Source organism: Haliotis asinina, chromosome 16 (assembly GCF_037392515.1).
Source record: "Haliotis asinina isolate JCU_RB_2024 chromosome 16, JCU_Hal_asi_v2, whole genome shotgun sequence".
Classification (NCBI taxonomy): domain Eukaryota; kingdom Metazoa; phylum Mollusca; class Gastropoda; order Lepetellida; family Haliotidae; genus Haliotis; species Haliotis asinina.
The window spans coordinates 37212846-37229361 of NC_090295.1; positions in this window are offsets into that span (position 1 = coordinate 37212846).

The following is a 16516-nucleotide window of genomic DNA, read 5'->3' on the forward strand; positions in this document are numbered from 1 at the left end:
TGGTATGTGTTATAATTGGCTGTTTTAACATATATTCCTGGTGAAATTTCCATCTTTCGATATTTGAAATAGCTAGCTTAAAACTATACAAAAAAGATCTTCTTTTGATACGCTGAGACAGTAACCACGACGTGCGTAACTTAATATACGTTATTCAATGTTGCATGAAGAACCAAAACTGTACTTCACGAATACATTCCCCTCCTTGTTAATGTCTATGGAAAGTAATCTGTATAGGTAATCCAGAACACCCATTTTTTCAAATGCCGTTTGTCAGTTTGAAAGTATGACTTCCTGAAAGGTGGCAACTGATACCGTCTGGTTCTGTCGCCGAGGAAATAATGACAACGGCAGGTGTCCACATAATTCATCTGGAGGCAGATCTTGAATGTGCCTTCAGTACAGGCCAGTGGGTCACAGTGACGTCAAGCGTGCCACCGAAGACATAAATCAGCCATTTCCTAGTTCAAGTTATTGTGCCAATGGATATAAAATTAAATTGCTGAGAAGATATTGTATCTCTCAATTAATTTGGTTTAGAATGGTTGATTTTCAATTAAAAATATTTAAAGGTAGCGACATTAAAATCAATCCTTATGTTTTTAGTATGCGTAGTACTTGCCCTGGTGAAATATTCATCAAATACACGTAAAGGTGATTGGGTACTTGTCATCAGTCTACATTGTCATCTTCACATCTGCATCCAGTTTGGCAGATCTGCGTTATCTGCATGTCTGATCTCTCTTGTTGTCGGTTCCTATCCCAGATTCGCCCAGGGTATATTTCTAATCATACGAGGCAGTTTCTCAGCACCATAACAACAATTTACGTAAATGCCCCAATTCAAGGACATGTATTACGTTGCGCTTTCTGAAAACATCTAGCTCCGATCAATAGTGTCAACAAAGCACTTCCCAACACAAATTATGCACTCATTTATATGATAATTGCCAAATGGGGTGGAAATGAATGAGGTTAGGAGTCGTTGTCGGATGAGGCGTCATAATTTCCCTTGTAGAAATGCAGGAAAAGAACCTACTGCTTTGGACTCGCTTCACCCCGATTGTTACAAGTGTTGTCAGCCTGGAGTGAGTGAGTTTCCTATAATATCACGACACGTGTAATATCACCAAACATGGGTTTCAGCCTTTACACGTTGTAACGAAGCGGGGATCGAAGACGGGTCTCTCTTTGCGAGAAGAAAACACTATAAGCAATAGGCTACCTCACTGCTCCTATGTGCTCTTGGGCGTCTTGAAATTGGTGAAAGGATGACATTGCTTCGGGTTTCCCCAAGCTGACATGACGTGACAGATTGGAGCACTGTTTAAAATGCCGTCAAGGCCACTCATTTACCCACTCCGAATGTTGATATAAAACTAGCGCTCTCTACAGAAAAGACCATTCACTCGACTGAAAACCTGTGAACTACATAAAACGTTTCTCATATTACGCCTTCTATTTTAAAGTATTGACAAAAATCCAGAATTGCGTTTCTTTGGCTGTTCAGTATGTGTGTGTGTGTGTGTGTGTGTGTGTGTGTGTGTGTGTGTGTGTGTGTGTGTGTGTGTGTGTGTGTGTGTGTGTGTGTGTGTGTGTGTGTGTGTGTGTGTGTGTGTGTGTGTGTGTGTGTGTGTGTGTGTGTGTGTGTGTGTATAAATATTAAGGCTGTTACGATACAGTCGCATATTCGGTGAGTCGATGCTCTTCATGAATAAAAGTCATTTTTTATCTGATCATGTTTTACTATATTTTATTAAAGTGAGATATACAAGAATAGAATATGTACTAGCCCTGCAGTAGTGCAAGCCATGTTTGTTTGCAATGGCTGGACATGGTTCTGTGGACTATAATTATACTGAGTCAAAAAAAGAAACTTTACAAAATGTAATTTTTAAAACTTATGAATATGTTTTCTATTATGATGCATCTATGTATCCGAAATGAGATCCCTATCGTTCGACTCTAGAAAAACTTCAGCAAAACCCACTCAAACCCATCCATTCGTCGTGCAGTCGCATACCGACTAAGCTTTAAGGGTGGTGACAATTCGTGCATGTCCAATTTCATGAGAAGTGTTTGCATGATACCCACATGCTCATTGGTATGGTGCATTTCGGTGATTCCTTCTATTGATGTGTTTTTCTCGGATTTTACAAAACGCAACAAAAATAACATCATCAGGCTTCAATACATGCCCAAACCTCAAATCAGTGTAGGGTTCCGATCGAGCTGGTTTCCTATTTGGATAAAAGCTGCGTATCCTATACGTGTGAGTATATATATTACAGTCATATTGTGAACTCTGTCAGTTCGTAGCCAAGCATGAGTAATGTTATACAGAGAGAGAGTGAGTTTTACGCTGCACCCAGCAATAATCCGACTATTTATAGTCTGTAAATAGTCGCGTCTGGTCCAGACAATCCAGTGACCAACAGCATGAGCATCGATCTACGCACTTTTGACACATGTGACAACCAAGTCAGCAAGCCAATCCCGATCCCATTAGTCGCCTCTAACAACAAGCATTGGGTTGCTGAAGGCCAATTCTAACCCAGATACTCACGGATCAAAAGCAATTTTAAGTAACAGAAAAAATCACACATGTTCGGTTTGTGTGTTTCACAGTCTTTTTGTTTGGGGATAGTTTCTGTCAAAGGGTAAGTTTGCAAGATTTGTCATCAGTTCAGTTGTCATCAGTTCAGCCAAGAAACATGAAGACAGTTTTTGTTCTTAAAATCACGTAAGTTGAGGACAATTACAACTAAACTTGCGTTTAATACCAAATGTGATTTAATTAATAACTTAATTACGTACGCCGTTCCAACCGGATGAGGAACACAGAAGCACAGCAATCATCTTGCGTGGGAGTTTTCTATATACAGTAACTCTGATTACTGATTAATATCCAAGCAAAATTCGTTAACCACAAGCACTAGCGCTGCAAACCCGTGGTCACCAAAGTCAAGTGCCTTCAGTAATTTTGACCCTACACCTATTTGATTGGCCGTACCAGCAGTAAGATGTATTGACAGCGCTACATTCTCCCCACGAAAATGACCATCTGGCGGGATATTGCTGTCGTAGAGGCAATGAGCAATAAGCTTTATGAACCTGTTCCCCAGTGTGTTGAGATTAGTCCTGAATGTCCTTAAACAGATGTATTGGGCTCTTGATGGAAGTATTGCATGTGCCAAAGTGTCCTGAGTAGATGATCTCATTGATCGTCATTAGTTGCAAAGGTCGTTGTCCTGAGACGGTCATCCAACCACATGTAAGGACTCAGATGTGTTTCTTGTACAGTCCTGGTTGACGTGATGGTCACTGGTTTCATGAACGTACGTCGTATTGTAAGTGGATCGGAGAAAGCAAGTTTCACTTATATCTCAGTAACAACAGTTGTAGTGTGCCCAGGCTAACGTGATGGGCGTGTTTGAGTTGTGTATATCGCCTGTTTGAATTTGATCGATAACTCTCTTTGACTTTAGGTACAGAAACAGAAAACGGGTTTGACTGTTATACCTAACCTACCTGGCCTAATTGGGACCTACTCAATCACCGGTTTCTCTGGCCCTGATTTGAGGTTCTCCTAAAATTACGACGTGTCGTACCTCTGCAAGTTAACCCAGGCGTACGAATATTGTAGCGGTACGAACGTTTTGTAGAGGGGTTGTTGCAAACAGATGCCAGAAGCTCATGATGAGTACATTCACAGTTAATAAATTCCTGAGGCCGAGCATTGCGTAATACATACCACGAATAATTAAAGGACGAATATGGAATCCAATACATGCCATTCGTGGATATAGACAATGAATTATTGTGCAATGGCCGTTTGTTTAAACGCCGAAGGTCAAAGATGATGTCAGTTACCGAAATGTCTGTCTAGACTCGATTGAGCTCACCCCCCCCCCCCCCCCCCCACACACACACACACACCCATGATAATTCTAGGATGTAATTGGACGGCAGCGACCAATGCTTGTCCACCGAGCCAAATAATTGGTGTGTGTGGGGGGGGGGGGGGGGGGGGGGATGGAGGGTGAGCGGGGTACTAATAACTAATGATAACGCAGTATTTGTTTTGATGTTTGACCTGCACTCAGCTATGTCTACAGCGTGTATGTAATCAGTCTGGATCACAAACTCCAGTGACTGACATTTCCAACTACGATCCACTCCATCGTTGCTGGAGACCATACGCCATGAACTATGTCACCTTGGGTGGCCATCGATTTTATGTCGTTGTTTCGATCCATGTAGGATTTTGGGATCTAACCTATCGAGGAATATCTCACAAACACTGTCGATTGTACCTCAAATGTTGGCATGTATAATGAAGACATCAGGGTCCTATAAGCCTAAGATCTCGTGGAGGTATGAATACCACGAAAAAGTTACGACATCTTAGGCTGACGAGAACTTTGTGAAACGGGGCCTTGCGGACGGTTTCCCATTGCAGTATGTGCCTCTCATGGTTCTTACCTTCATGGTATCTGAAATGTTTGCTTTTTACTTGAATTATAATTTATTTATCACTTCCTTATTTTTCCTAAAATCTCTACTTCAGACATTTCTGTTTTTGTTAAGTCCCAGACACGATTTTAATTTAGCCATGTTCAACAAACACCTAAACCTGCTGGAGAGGACGTTTGATTCCATGTGATATATTCCTGCACCAGTTTACTTCATGACGCACGTGGTACACCTTAACAAGCAGCCATAGAATTATGTTTTGAAATCAGGTACTAGCTGAATATATTCATCGCCGACTCGCGCAGTTTGAATAAAATGAGCCTTCGAAAACAAATGAGTCTTCGGAGCGCAACGTACCCGAATCTGATGAAGATTTAGATGCAAGGACTTAGGAGCAAGGATCATAGAAGGAATGCTAACAAAATCAAGTAATCAATAGGTGGATACATAAGTGCGGGTAATTTAGAATCATGGGAATCAAATAGACCATGGACTGGCTCTTAGGAAGTATCCCGTTGTGAAACCAACCAAACTAGCAGGCTGAGAAAAGATAAATAACAATTATTATTTCGCCTTTAGAGTGTCAAAGAAATGCCGAGCGCCAAAAACACTGTCACTTCCTTAATAGCTACTAATTTGTAGCATGGGTTATATATTCCGTCGAATATGTACGGAATACTAGAATACATAGGAATACATAGAATGCAGTTCGAATGTCGTAAGAATACTTCGAATGCAGTTCGAATGCACTTCAAATGTCGTTCGGTATTTTTCCACTTCGAATGTACTTCCAAAGTTTTGAACCTTTCAAGACATCTGGGCATGCTACAAGAATCGACAAGAATAGTCGAATACATTCGGAATACAGTAAGACGTTTGATGCGAATGTCGAATGTCCTGGAATTTCTCGAAATGTTCATTCCGACAGCATGCCGCATTATTACAACTGCAGTGGGGCGGGGTTATAAAAGAACAGTCGACTGTGAAGGATCTGTCTTTGAGACTGTTGTAAAAGGAGTTCTAAAGCTGAAGGACGTTCCCGGGTATAGTTGAGTATAGTGTTCTTGTTCGAAGTTTAATCCCACACAGAGCACGGATCCGTCTGAAATATGGACTATATGCCTCTGTCAGGACATAAATCTCTTTTCACATCCTGTTCCATAGTCGATCATTAAATCTCGTATTATAAAGCACCATACTATATTATACTAACCATTGCAGAATAGCGTCAGCGCGTAATGCAATGCCGCAGTAGTTATGTGTTGGACACACGATTCTTTGTTGACTCGAGGCATCACTAACTTTGCTGGTGGTTGAAGACTTTCATTCCGGTCGATTTAGTAAAATGTTGCTTCACTCTAGTAACAGACACGTGTCACGCGAACAGTCGGTTTCTCTTTTTATTATAGTTATTATTGCACAACATTTCATCTCGATTATAGACAAATCAAATTACATACATCATTCATAGAGGACTGTTTTGTATCTACGTCGTACGTTATGTATCACGAAACAGACAGAAAATGAGGTATAGGAAATTATGGCAAAAAGACAACATTAGTTTCACCTTTTCATGTTTGAAAATAATTCTTGTTACAGCCCGGTAATAAACCACTGAGATCAAGAAAGTTGTTTTCCTTTTTCAAACTGTTACAATAGAAGAATCGGGCATACGTGCAGTCGGTTTTGTTCCCGTTGGAAAAAATGTTTACAATGCCTTTAGAATAGATAGTGGTCCTGACAATATAAGTTGTTCACTGGTCACGAAGGGACCATGGGTTGAGGTACCCTCGATGTTTGTTTATGTTCCCTGAGCCCACTACGGCGGTCGCCAAAGTGTCTCTTGCCCTTGCTGTGACTTCATAAAGGCATTCGAAGTTGGAAAATTTCAAACTGATGTGCATTATATTTATATTTCAACATGTTCCCGTGCCGCCATGAAGTTGAGTGCTTCGAACAGTTAAACAACTAAAACAAATTCCAACTGGTATAAGCAAATATAAATCCATACTCTTACTAATGTCGCCAGTGTTTGCAGTTCCAGCCATTCCATCCATGTATTTGTTTATTTTGACGCCATGAAAGAGTCTGAATCCCAGTGATGTAGCTAGATATCTGTAAACATGTTTGCAAACACCAGACACTGAACACTAGATACACAACGGCACCACTCAGGACCACCAAAGCTGATTAGCTAGTGGGACATATACTCCAAAACAAACTTAACATGATGTTTTGGAGTTTACTTACTGAGTGTCTGTGACTGGACTGGTTCACAAAAATATCATTCCTCAATTACAGTAAGACCACAAATTTCCAAAACATGGTTATCGAGTAAGTGTTGGGTAAATCCACAGAGGAACTATTAACGCCCTTGGTCAGAGTAAAATGTCAGTGTCTGATGTGACCACCATGAGCATGGATAACTGTTTGGCAGCGGTGACCTACAGAAGAAAGGAGATGCCGATTGCTGTCTTGAGGAACGGTTTGAATCCTTTTCTGAAGTGTTGTGTGAAGTTCATGTAGTGTCTGAGATGGCAGATTGGGTGGCAGCGGTGACCTACAGAAGAAAGGAGATGCCGATTGCTGTCTTGAGGAACGGTTTGAATCCTTTTCTGAAGTGTTGTGTGAAGTTCATGTAGTGTCTGAGATGGCAGATTGGGTGGCAGCGGTGACCTACAGAAGAAAGGAGATGCCGTATGCTGTCTTGAGGAACGGTTTGAATCCTTTTCTGAAGTGTTGTGTGAAGATCATGTAGTGTCTGAGATGGCAGATTGGGTGGCAGCGGTGACCTACAGAAGAAAGGGGATGCCGTATGCTGTCTTGAGGAACGGTTTGAATCCTTTTCTGAAGTGTTGTGTGAAGTTCATGTAGTGTCTGAGATGACAGATTGGGTGGCAGCGGTGACCTACAGAAGAAAGGAGATGCCGATTGCTGTCTTGAGGAACGGTTTGAATCCTTTTCTGAAGTGTTGTGTGAAGATCACGTAGTGTCTGAGATGGCAGATTGGGTGGCAGCGGTGACCTACTGAAGAAAGGAGATGCCGATTGCTGTCTTGAGGAACGGTTTGAATCCTTTTCTGAAGTGTTGTGTGAAGTTCATGTAGTGTCTGAGATGGCAGATTGGGTGGCAGCGGTGACCTACAGAAGAAAGGAGATGCCGATTGCTGTCTTGAGGAACGGTTTGAATCCTTTTCTGAAGTGTTGTGTGAAGTTCATGTAGTGTCTGAGATGGCAGATTGGGTGGCAGCGGTGACCTACAGAAGAAAGGAGATGTCGATTGCTGTCTTGAGGAACGGTTTGAATCCTTTTCTGAAGTGTTGTGTGAAGTTCATGTAGTGTCTGAGATGGCAGATTGGGTGGCAGCGGTGACCTACAGAAGAAAGGAGATGCCGATTGCTGTCTTGAGGAACGGTTTGAATCCTTTTCTGAAGTGTTGTGTGAAGTTCATGTAGTGTCTGAGATGGCAGATTGGGTGGCAGCGGTGACCTACTGAAGAAAGGAGATGCCGATTGCTGTCTTGAGGAACGGTTTGAATCCTTTTCTGAAGTGTTGTGTGAAGTTCATGTAGTGTCTGAGATGGCAGATTGGGTGGCAGCGGTGACCTACAGAAGAAAGGAGATGCCGATTGCTGTCTTGAGGAACGGTTTGAATCCTTTTCTGAAGTTACGTGTGAAGTTCATGTAGTGTCTGAGATGGCAGATTGGGTGGCAGCGGTGACCTACTGAAGAAAGGAGATGCCGATTGCTGTCTTGAGGAACGGTTTGAATCCTTTTCTGAAGTGTTGTGTGAAGTTCATGTAGTGTCTGAGATGGCAGATTGGGTGGCAGCGGTGACCTACAGAAGAAAGGAGATGCCGATTGCTGTCTTGAGGAACGGTTTGAATCCTTTTCTGAAGTGTTGTGTGAAGATCATGTAGTGTCTGAGATGGCAGATTGGGTGGCAGCGGTGACCTACAGAAGAAAGGAGATGTCGATTGCTGTCTTGAGGAACGGTTTGAATCCTTTTCTGAAGTGTTGTGTGAAGTTCATGTAGTGTCTGAGATGGCAGATTGGGTGGCAGCGGTGACCTACAGAAGAAAGGAGATGCCGATTGCTGTCTTGAGGAACGGTTTGAATCCTTTTCTGAAGTGTTGTGTGAAGTTCATGTAGTGTCTGAGATGGCAGATTGGGTGGCAGCGGTGACCTACAGAAGAAAGGAGATGCCGATTGCTGTCTTGAGGAACGGTTTGAATCCTTTCCTGAAGTGTTGTGTGAAGATCACGTAGTGTCTGAGATGGCAGATTGGGTGGCAGCGGTGACCTACAGAAGAAAGGAGATGCCAATTGCTGTCTTGAGGAACGGTTTGAATCCTTTTCTGAAGTGTTGTGTTAACTTCACTTTGTGTCTGAGATGGCAGATTGGGTGGCAGCGGTGACCTACAGAAGAAAGGAGATGCCGATTGCTGTCTTGAGGAACGGTTTGAATCCTTTTCTGAAGTGTTGTGTGAAGATCACGTAGTGTCTGAGATGGCAGATTCGGTGGCAGCGGTGACCTACAGAAGAAAGGAGATGTCGATTGCTGTCTTGAGGAACGGTTTGAATCCTTTTCTGAAGTGTTGTGTGAAGATCACGTAGTGTCTGAGATGGCAGACTGGGTGGCAGCGGTGACCTACTGAAGAAAGGAGATGTCGATTGCTGTCTTGAGGAACAGTTTGAGTCCTATCCTGAAGTGTTGTGTGAAGTTCATGTAGTGTTTGAGGTGGCAGATTGGGTGGTCGCGGTGACCTACAGAAGAAAGATGTCGATTGCTGTCTTGAGGAACGGTTTGAATCCTTTTCTGAAGTGTTGTGTGAAGTTCATGTAGTGTCTGAGATGGCAGATTGGGTGGCAGCGGTGACCTACTGAAGAAAGGAGATGCCGATTGCTGTCTTGAGGAACGGTTTGAATCCTTTTCTGAAGTGTTGTGTGAAGTTCATGTAGTGTCTGAGGTGGCAGATTGGGTGGCAGCGGTGACCTACAGAAGAAAGATGCCAATTGCTGTCTTGAGGAACGGTTTGAATCCTTTTCTGAAGTGTTGTGTTAACTTCACGTAGTGTCTGAGATGGCAGATTGGGTGGCAGCGGTGACCTACAGAAGAAAGGAGATGCCGATTGCTGTCTTGAGGAACGGTTTGAATCCTTTTCTGAAGTGTTGTGTGAAGTTCATGTAGTGTCTGAGATGGCAGATTGGGTGGCAGCGGTGACCTACAGAAGAAAGGAGATGCCGATTGCTGTCTTGAGGAACGGTTTGAATCCTTTTCTGAAGTGTTGTGTGAAGTTCATGTAGTGTCTGAGATGGCAGATTGGGTGGCAGCGGTGACCTACAGAAGACAGGAGATGCCGATTGCTGTCTTGAGGAACGGTTTGAATCCTTTCCTGAAGTGTTGTGTGAAGATCACGTAGTGTCTGAGATGGCAGATTGGGTGGCAGCGGTGACCTACAGAAGAAAGGAGATGCCAATTGCTGTCTTGAGGAACGGTTTGAATCCTTTTCTGAAGTGTTGTGTTAACTTCACTTTGTGTCTGAGATGGCAGATTGGGTGGCAGCGGTGACCTACAGAAGAAAGGAGATGCCGATTGCTGTCTTGAGGAACGGTTTGAATCCTTTTCTGAAGTGTTGTGTGAAGATCACGTAGTGTCTGAGATGGCAGATTGGGTGGCAGCGGTGACCTACAGAAGAAAGGAGATGTCGATTGCTGTCTTGAGGAACGGTTTGAATCCTTTTCTGAAGTGTTGTGTGAAGATCACGTAGTGTCTGAGATGGCAGACTGGGTGGCAGCGGTGACCTACTGAAGAAAGGAGATGTCGATTGCTGTCTTGAGGAACAGTTTGAGTCCTATCCTGAAGTGTTGTGTGAAGTTCATGTAGTGTTTGAGGTGGCAGATTGGGTGGTCGCGGTGACCTACAGAAGAAAGATGTCGATTGCTGTCTTGAGGAACGGTTTGAATCCTTTTCTGAAGTGTTGTGTGAAGTTCATGTAGTGTCTGAGATGGCAGATTGGGTGGCAGCGGTGACCTACTGAAGAAAGGAGATGCCGATTGCTGTCTTGAGGAACGGTTTGAATCCTTTTCTGAAGTGTTGTGTGAAGTTCATGTAGTGTCTGAGGTGGCAGATTGGGTGGCAGCGGTGACCTACAGAAGAATGATGCCAATTGCTGTCTTGAGGAACGGTTTGAATCCTTTTCTGAAGTGTTGTGTTAACTTCACGTAGTGTCTGAGATGGCAGATTGGGTGGCAGCGGTGACCTACAGAAGAAAGGAGATGCCGATTGCTGTCTTGAGGAACGGTTTGAATCCTTTTCTGAAGTGTTGTGTGAAGTTCATGTAGTGTCTGAGGTGGCAGATTGGGTGGCAGCGGTGACCTACAGAAGAAAGGAGATGTCGATTGCTGTCTTGAGGAACAGTTTGAGTCCTATCCTGAAGTGTTGTGTGAAGTTCATGTAGTGTTTGAGGTGGCAGATTGGGTGGTCGCGGTGACCTACAGAAGAAAGATGTCGATTGCTGTCTTGAGGAACGGTTTGAATCCTTTTCTGAAGTGTTGTGTGAAGTTCATGTAGTGTCTGAGATGGCAGATTGGGTGGCAGCGGTGACCTACTGAAGAAAGGAGATGCCGATTGCTGTCTTGAGGAACGGTTTGAATCCTTTTCTGAAGTGTTGTGTGAAGTTCATGTAGTGTCTGAGATGACAGATTGGGTGGCAGCGGTGACCTACAGAAGAAAGGGGATGCCGATTGCTGTCTTGAGGAACGGTTTGAATCCTTTTCTGAAGTGTTGTGTGAAGTTCATGTAGTGTCTGAGATGGCAGACTGGGTGGCAGCGGTGACCTACAGAAGAAAGAAGATGCCGACTGCTGTCTTGAAGAACGGTTTGAATCCTTTCCTGAAGTGTTCTGTGAAATTCATGTAGTGTCTGAGATGGCAGATTGTGCTGGCGCAAGCGTCCATCAGGAATATCCCATAGATGTTTAGTGGGGGACAAATCGTTTGACCGAGAAGGCTAAGGTAACACCTGAACATTGCTTTGCTGGAGGATGTCCCGTCAAACACCTGCAATGTCATGCCCCAAAGATCAACCATTGACGTTGATACCGTGAACGACGTGACGTTTACCTGGTCTTCTGGCAAAAACGTCTGACTTCCCATAGCCAACGGCGGATTGTCTGGTCTGAGATTCGGTGCAATCTAGGGATTTGGATTGTTGTGGGCGCTGAGGTCGTGGTTCTTGAACAAAGATGTCTCACCCGCATGTAGCGATCCTGGACGGCGGTGGTGACTTAGGTCAACCTTACTTGGGTCGGTCATTAAAACTCCCAGTATTGTTGTATTGGGTCCATAGGTTTGATATGGTCTATATGGACACGTTGAAGTGCCTTGTCACCTCATGCTACGATGCCCGTCCTTGTAAAGGCGTTATGTCGTTGAGCTTCTGTCATTCTCTTGTCGTCTAGAAGGGCTTAATGCAATGCATGTGGAGAACCACTGATGTGGCTTTTTAAATCCTTCTGTCAAAACTCGCAGACTTCACCTCAAGGTAATACACAATTTCAGAATGCAAGTGCATTTCATGTAGGATGCCTTTTAGCGATTGACTAAACGTAAACGACTAATCGTTTTGTCGTCGGCAACCATTCCACCACATGTTGGAAGCCAGAATGAATTAGTTGGTGTCGAATATTCTCTTAATATCAATTTTTTCCCATGTCCAGTTTCAAGAGGTCTTTTCGTATCAACAGGTCGCCGATCACCTACTATGACGTTATTTGATCATACGACGTCACGTATTGTGTCATAGCGTCCAAAAATCATTTTATGGAATTTTGAAGGATTAGTTTTTTTTATATGTCGATGGTTCTTAACATTAGATACTACATACCCTGGCACATCAGAAAACACATAACGGTAATCACCTGTAGATGACATAAGAATGTGAAATCATAAAAGCACATACCTTTCGAGTTCTCGTGGCAACGTGCATTTTTACGGTCACAAAATAGCTTTAAGCACGTAAATAGCAGATATAGCAAATCTCTAAAAATAATTACAAGTTTCATCATTGCAAAGTGGTGATTAAAAGTAGGGATACTCTGTTATTTACAAAAACTCCCACGAACACGCCTCTGACATTTAAAGGAAACCAGGATGTTATCAACTATTAAAGGTTAAAGATACGCCTTCTCCTTTTTTAGATGACATAGGATCGCCTCTTGCTAATTCCCACTGTGTGATTCTGTTCACGTCATCTGTTATTCAACATTTTAGTACAATGAACAATACAAATAATTCAGAGCACATGAGTTGGATATTGCGCTGCATATAGAAACATTCATGCCACATCTCGTCGAACGACATGTGAAATAGACTCCACGCACTACATTGTAGAGACTGCATCCTAAAAGTTATCACCGCGATGCAATGGTTAATGTCCGAGTGCTAACGATCACAGTATGCAGAATTAGAATTAGAACATCACCAGGTAACCACACACTTGCGGGTCCTGTAAAGCAGCAGTCATTGTATATGATGAAACAATAGTTATTTGGTGGATCATATTTTCCAATTATTTTTTTTAATTATTCAGATCATTGTCAGGCTACTCACTCAATCGTGAGGCTTTTGACGTATCACATATCTTGTGTTACTTATTTATGGAAAACTTAAAATAGAAATCATTACACAGAATGTCAGTTTCACGCTATCATTAAATATTAAAAATATAACTTCATCATGCCCGTTTGAGATAGGGTTCAGTCAGAAGTATGACAGAAGAGGATGACACATTTATGTCTAATGTTGAATATGAAACACATATAACCCAAGTCTATATCCAACAAAATGTTTCGGAGGTCACGTTTTGGAAAATGAAAACCGTTGCGTGCTTCACTGCCGTAAAGATGGGTTTTTTTGTAAAACAATGATGGAATTTCATGACTTTTAATCTAAGTGAAAAGTTGACTGAAAACAGCAGCATTAGCATATAGACGTGTCAATGCAATGTCTGCGTATTTGTTTATGTTCCAGGTTGTTTGTCAGCATTAATTTACACATTACCATCTTACATTTCGTGAAGTGTGCATGCAACTATTTGTTCAAGAGCAGCGGTGGCTTTTGTCTCAGCATCAGCTTAATTGTTTCCCACCATGCCAACACGGAAATAATATGGACCACTGATTATTTTAGTTGTAGGATCGAAAATCGCTGCCAGGAATGTAATCAGGTTTCCGTTAACGTATGTTCATGCTGACAATCTGTGAAGCCAATTCCTGCACAGATTCCCCGAGAGCATTGTTTTGTAGCTAACCGATACGGTCGGTAAAGTCCCTTAGATACAACACATATAATTCAGTCTATGGATATAATTTCCAAACTTAGGAGTAGAAGTGAATTGTGAATTCTTTTTTCCCTTCACTTTATTCATATAACACTCAACACTTCAGCTCTGTGTTTGACAGTCACGTGTTTTTCACTTTAGGTACAGAGGATACATGCAGTGGAATTTAATGGGGCATTAATATTAATGGTATCGTTTTGTTATTGCTATTGAAAAGAGCATAGATCTGTTAGTAATGAAGTTAATTTTATTTCCAGGTTTAGCTTTTAGCTTTTAGTATTATTATCACTATTGGCTTTTAGTATTATTATCACTATTGGCTTTTAGTATTATTATCACTATTGGCTTTGAGTATTATTATCACTATTGGCTTTTAGTATTATTATCACTATTGGCTTTTAGTATTATTATCACTAGTCAGTAGTAGCATAACCAATAGAAGCCAATATATGTATTAGTTTGCAGAATGGATTTAATCATTTTAATGTAGGTGTGGTAGTGAACCTTTAAGTCTTTGAATGTCATTTAGAAGTGAAAATACATAAGAAAGAAGATTTTATGGATATCAACTTCTTTATGAAAGAACACAACGTTTCGGAGTTAATGCTTACTCCTTCATCAGGTGATTGAGAAAGGGATACAGGGATACAGAGGTGATAGGATGTACATCATCCTATCATGCGTAATGTATCACCATTGGCATCCATCCTTATCCCCAATCATGTACATCGTCCTTACCCCGTATCTGTGTTATGTAAACATATCCAATCAACTGTAATGCATTACCATTGGCTTCCATCATTGTTATCTTAACTATCGGCTTCCTATCAGTGCTTGTTTATACTAGCTTTCGTTAACTCATTCCACTTGTTACTTTGTTATTGTTTTACCTGTACATATAAATACACCTCTGTATCCCTTTCTCAATCACCTGATGAAGGAGTAAGCATTAACTCCGAAACGTTGTGTTCTCTCATAAATAAGTTGATATCCATAAAATCTTCTTTCTTAAGTGAACCTTTAACATTTTAAGTTATCTTGTGAAACAGATTTTCAGTGGTTATGTCATATAACTTTCTTCTATTTGCCATATCGAATTTCTTTCTGATGACAGACTGGTGATTCTTGGCATGGCGTTTTACATTTTCTGCTTGTCTCACCCAACACCTTTTTGTACAAGCACTTTTTCACTCTATAACACCCACATATATATCCACTACACCTGACGTAAAGCCAGGGATGAGTACTTTCATTTGACGATACCTTTTCACATTTCATTAGTCGCACAGCAGTAACAGTAATGAAAGGAGAATGCCTCATCGTGTGCCAGGCGATAATATTTGCTTCTATTCTGATGATAGATGTTTTCGCGTCTGAGGACAACATGAAACATCTAATTCGGTTTTCCTCAGCAATTAAAGTCCTCTGTGATGAATAGCAGAGCACCAACGTAGCACTAGGGGGAACACCGATTTCATGCTGCTTCTTCCCTGCGCTATGAAGAGTCTGAAGTTCTTCTGGTATGAGAAGGCAAGAACGATATTGTCTGGGATGACAGGAAGTTTGATGAGCTATTTCAACACTACTGGACTGCTACATGAAATGCAACCTGTTTGCTGCTCCTAAGATGTCTTGGTACAAAAGATGGTACCGGCTTTAGTCGTTGTCAATAACGTAAACCTTGTCTACGTGAAAGCATCGACATACGATTTTGTACGTCCTCGACATGCTATTACTCTAATAGTGCTGGAAGCTGCATACACCATCGTTACTCACAATAATAACTATAACAAGACGGCATGGATACAACACACGTTTACCGGAGATACAGGCAAATACAAATTATCTGAACGGTTTTTATCTTGTTTAATATATTTGTACGACACGATTTGTACAACGTTTCAGCAGTTTAGTGTTCTCGCCATTTACAGTGACCATACCAAATCTGGAAAACTATTATAAGTTGTTATAATACAGTACTGCTTTAAAACGTAATGCTGTTTCAAAAGATTCAGCAGATAAATTATTAATGTTTTAAATTTTACATCGAGTTTAATTAATAGTCTTAAAGCATATAAGGGTACATGACAATGGTATTTAGTGCTAAAAATATAGTGGCTTCAGCAATGTATTTTGTAGCGTTAATGCCTTGATGGATATATCGGAGATCGCAAATTTTCACTTCATTATAAGACTACAATGCAATTCTTGTCATGTTCAAGCACCAGTTCACATGTGCTTGTGAGGTTACCAAATCTGAGTAATAATTTAACTAAGCACAGGGCTGTCTTTGGTATGCCAGTGTAAAATGCGGCTAAGCTTTTGCCCATCAGGCTAAGGTTCGACTGCCTACAATGGATACTCTGGTCTATACGCCCCAGCTCTGGCGTCACAAGCCGCATATATTTCTGGAATATTGCTAAAAGCGGCATAAAACTAAATTCACTCCCTCAATGGCACGTTCCACTCCTAGAAGATGCACACTTGCTATGTTCCCAAATGTCAGGTTTTTTTTTTGGTTTTTTTTGTTTTGTTTTTTTGCAAGCCAGACCCGTATTCGATTGACTCCATTGCGTTTAAAGTCTCTTAATAGTAGTTGACAACTGAGGTTGTCTCTAATAACACTAGTTATATCGACAAGAAGGATGCTCATAACAGTAGTTGATCGACAGAGAAGAAGGTCGCTCGCTTTAATCACTG